This window comes from Ornithorhynchus anatinus, chromosome 6 (genome assembly GCF_004115215.2).
Source record: "Ornithorhynchus anatinus isolate Pmale09 chromosome 6, mOrnAna1.pri.v4, whole genome shotgun sequence".
Taxonomy (NCBI): domain Eukaryota; kingdom Metazoa; phylum Chordata; class Mammalia; order Monotremata; family Ornithorhynchidae; genus Ornithorhynchus; species Ornithorhynchus anatinus.
The window spans coordinates 21,615,986-21,620,378 of record NC_041733.1 but is presented as its reverse complement, the minus strand read 5'-3'; the positions used below and the strand labels follow the sequence as shown (position 1 = coordinate 21,620,378).

The window sequence follows — 4,393 nt, the reverse complement described above, 5'->3', positions numbered from 1 at the left end:
AAAACCCACACTCCTTGGATAAGAGGGCTGAAAAGGAAAACAGAGGAACTACTTTTTAGCAAAGAAATGGCCTTTCATTTCTTAGACATTCATTTTGTAAAAAGTACCCAGATTCTAAATTCTTTGAGGGCTGGGATCGTGTCTCCTAACTCTATTATACTCTCCCAAAGGCTTAGTACAATGCTCTGCACAGAGTAAGCCCTCAGTTAATACCATTCATTGACTGACTGAACCTTTCTCACATCTTCTTAATCTTGTTTAATGATGCTGTCTTGTTCTTTAGACACCAATAAAGGCATCAAGTACACAACCAGGGAACCATCGAAATCGGTTGGAAAAGATGTATATGGGAATCATTAGATCATCAGAGAGGAGTGGGTGATTCACAGGCTGATTCTTCATGTTTGGACTGACGATAAATGACTCAGAATAATTGCAATTCAAAAGTGGTAAAATCTTCCTATGGGATCATATTTAAACTCAGAAGTTTTTGCATGAAAAAAAACCCAACACAATCCATTGCTTGTTTTCTCTTCCCAAACCGAGTTTGTGAATATTACAAACAAAACACGGAAACACGAAGTGAGATATATTCACGATGGAAACAGAATCATTACAAGTGAGCCTCATGTGAGACAAGCTGATTATCTTGAACCTACCCCAGAGCTTAGCACGATGTTTGGCATAGACTGAGCACTCAATAAATACCACAATAATTATCCAGTTCACCCCTTCAGAAACCCTAACTTCTGCCTCTAAAACAGTTTCCCGAAATATATTTAGTTTACTTTAACATCGCCAACAATGGAGTTCCTACCATAGCTTCCTAGGGGGAGATGAGACCGGAAGCTAATGAACTCAACTACTTGAAAAAATATCGCAGAAATGTTTACCAATTCTATAACCTAATATTAAGAAAGCTTTTACTTTCAGAGATTTGTACAAAACCTGAAAATTGACTTTTGATTTAAACAGGCTGAAGGAAAAATAAAGGGGGAAAAATAAATGTGCAGAAATTTTAGTTTACGTTGAGTGCCTAGGACCTTTATAAAATTGAATATCACTTGTTCCCAGGAAACAATATAACTCTTAGCTAATCAGTTTGCATTTTATTAAGATATAAATGGGAGTTTTAATTTTATTAATGAAAGCTGAACTTTTTTTGACAAAAGAGGATCATTTACAGAACTAAGATAAGAAAGTACATGTGTACATAGATACATATTCCTTCTCGTTATTAAAATATAAGTTTCTGCAAGTATAATATATGTGAAACTATGGAAAATTCTTAAACTAGACCACAGTAAAATTGCTTCCATCATTTAAAGGGCATGTACTAACAAATTTTAAAGTCCTAGAACACTAAACATAACTATTCAGATGAATAACTTTTCAACTTTACTCTGTAAAAATAACATCAAAATTCAATTTTCAAATTACAAGTCCCTGGACCAAATTCCTCCTGGGTAGAAATATAAAAGGTAGGAGCTTCAAACTGAGTTTGGGCATACATTATACTTATATGCATAAATATGTATTTAATAAGTTTACTTTCCTCAATTTCAATTGCAGAAAAATCCATCTACATCAGATTTTAGTAAATATGTCAGCTCTCCCTCTTTTCTGCCCTCCCCTTCTATGAACAAATATTTTTGAGAGAAATCACTCACCTCTTAAGACTGACAGAAAAAGATCAGGTCAGCTTGAGAAAAATACTAAAGTACCAAAAAACAAGTTCGCTTTTATACAGGGAAAAAAAAACACTGTCTCAAAGCCACAAACCTCTTCTATTAATCCTTTTTTTTTCTTGCTAATCACAGAGATTTTCTTGTAGCGTTTTTTTTTTTCTTGTGAATGTGACTTAAACGGAAATTTTGAAATTTTGGGTTTTTTTCTCTGCCCTTTACAGTCACTTGAAAATAACAAGATTTTTCTTTCCTCTTTTTGAGTAAATGAATACCACAGAGGTGAGACTATCAATAAGACAACTGGTTATATAAGAAACCACAACCTAACAACACATATAAATGGTTAAAAAACAGCTAGGAAAGCATTGTGAATCTACAGTGCAGAGGAATCGGGAGTAACAGGAACGATAAATGAGAAATTTATGGTTAAATTCTGATGCCACTGTAAATACGTAGATTCAACATTTATATCAACCATGCAATAGAAATATTTTCTGAGACATAATCTGTAGACCTGGACAGGAGAGGAGTTTAACTAAGGCTTTTATAACCTTGGGACGTCGGCCTTGCGTGACTGTAGGATGAGGAAGCTGGCTCAAATCTCAAGCATATGCCAACTCTGAATCCCAACACAACCCATCGTGTGTGTGTGTGTGTGTGTGTGTGTGTGTGTGTCTGTATGTGAGTGGGGAGACAGGGGTTGGGGGGAGTGTGCGTGGGGACGGGGGTCGTCTTTGGAATTTGTCCTTCAAAAGTCTCAGGCTTCTGTCAAGAATTTTCAAACAAGGCCTCCCATGATTGAATGTACATTCAGTCTTGCCATACCAGAGAGCTGGCACAAAGATTCTAACTGTTCTGCTTCCACGTAGGTTAATAAACTCCGGAAATAATAAGACTCTCCTTGGCCCCTCTGGCTCCAGATCGTGTTGGAGTGTGCGGGGACACACACAAACAATTCGCTCTATGCAAATGATTTCACAGTAGTACAGTCAGAGTTCCTAGAGTAAATTCTTTCCATTTCCACCAATGGCCCCACATTTCTGCCCTCTGACTAGGACCTCTGAGTGTAAGGATGAGCCTGGCTTAATGATCGCCGAGGTGCCAACATTGGAAATCTTCTCACTTCCATCTTGGTGATAAATTTTATCTTAGCAGGGCAAGACAGAAACTGAAATCCCTGAAGATCAAATACTCGCATGATTAAAGTGCGGTAACAGAGTTCTTGAAATTGCTAAATTGTAACCTCGTGTAACTCTTGGGTAAAAACTGTTTAACAGTGGTGATTGTGCTGCTGGAGTTCACAAATTGAGAGTCCTGGGTGAAAGGAAGGCTGAACCAATGGCTATTTTCCAAGGGGAAAAGGCCAGAAAGGTGGCGTTCAAAGAACTTGGCACCTTGTTCTTTCTCTTGGGGGCAAGACCCACCAAAATCTCAAAATGAAAATTCAAATAGGGTACGGATTTCCTCTTCCTTCATCTGAAAAAAGTGCTCTGTAATGCCCTGGGAGAATTGTCCATTTGCTCAGATGGTCGCCCACCGTCCGATACCTTCCATGGTAATGGGGTGCAAAGCTTTAGTCAATGTCAACTAAAGCAAACTCCACTTTGCGATGGTCTTTCCAATTACGGGCAAAGTTACGGCACTGCGAATCCAGCTTTCAGGATAATTTTAGAGAAGCGAGTTCACTTCCTTTCCTCTGCTCCCCACGACACTCAAGGGGCTCCTCTTGGAAATAGTTTTCCTGAAAATACTCCCCCAGAGCCCCTTCGCAAAACCCTAGGGTCAGAACTGACAAAGAATTTTCCCAGTCAAAATGACCACCCACCTATTTTCCTCTCAGCAGAAGGAGCTAAACGCCTGGTTGTGGTTGCTGGAATGCGTGTGCCTGGAGAGTAAGCGAGAAGACATGATGTTGAAAATGCCAGGAACAACGCTTTCTCCAATGTTAGATGCTTAGTCAAGATTCAAGAAGAGGCCCCCTTGAGATGGAAAGAACTAGGACTTTGCTGAATAGTCTTATTGCTTACTGGGGACAAGGAATGTGTCCACCAACTCTGTTATACTGTACTTTCCCGAGCTCTTCGTACAATCCTCTGAACACTGTACGCACTCAATAAATACTACTGATTGATTGATGGATCATGCTTTGTATGCTAAAGACTTGAAAAAAACTTTTTAAACCACCGACCCACTATCGCGACAAATTTAGCTGGACTAAGCCAGCCATGATCTTGGCTGAATTTGAGGAGAAAATGATCTTCCTCCTAACTCTTGAAATTCCACCATCCCTATAGGAAGTGCTCTTCAGGTGCCCTGGGCCTGGATCTTGTTCTTCTCCCTCCCATCCTCGGGCCTGCCCAAAGCCTCACCTCTCCGGAACGGCGGCAGGACCACAGGGGCTCTCTCCAGCCCGCTCCCTCGGCCAGGGCCCTCTCCGGTGGTTTCGGTCCAGTTGGAAACCCCATCCTGTACGGCCGCCACCCGAACCTTGGCCGACATGTTGGCAGAAGCTTGGTTCTCTGGATTGGTACCGACTGCCTCCCAAGATGATGGAGGGAGGAGGAGAGAAGCACTCTTTGGGAGAAGCTCCTTTGGACTCTTGTTCAGTCTTGGCCTCCAGCGATCTAAAGAATAATTGAAAAAGGTGAAAAAAAGAGCAATCAAGTTGTATTTGAACTGTTGCTTTTCATCTTGTAAACATGTGA

General features: G+C 40.4%; 1 long non-coding RNA gene across 1 annotated transcript; it reads right to left on the bottom strand.

Annotated features, from left to right (window-relative positions):
* Nucleotides 1-1,087: 1,087 nt before the first annotated feature.
* On the bottom strand, nt 1,088-4,393 carry LOC120638455. Its single transcript, XR_005660127.1, has 2 exons — nt 4,058-4,393; nt 1,088-3,573 (listed from the first exon to the last, which is right to left on the bottom strand). It is a non-coding gene; the product is annotated as an uncharacterized LOC120638455 (long non-coding RNA).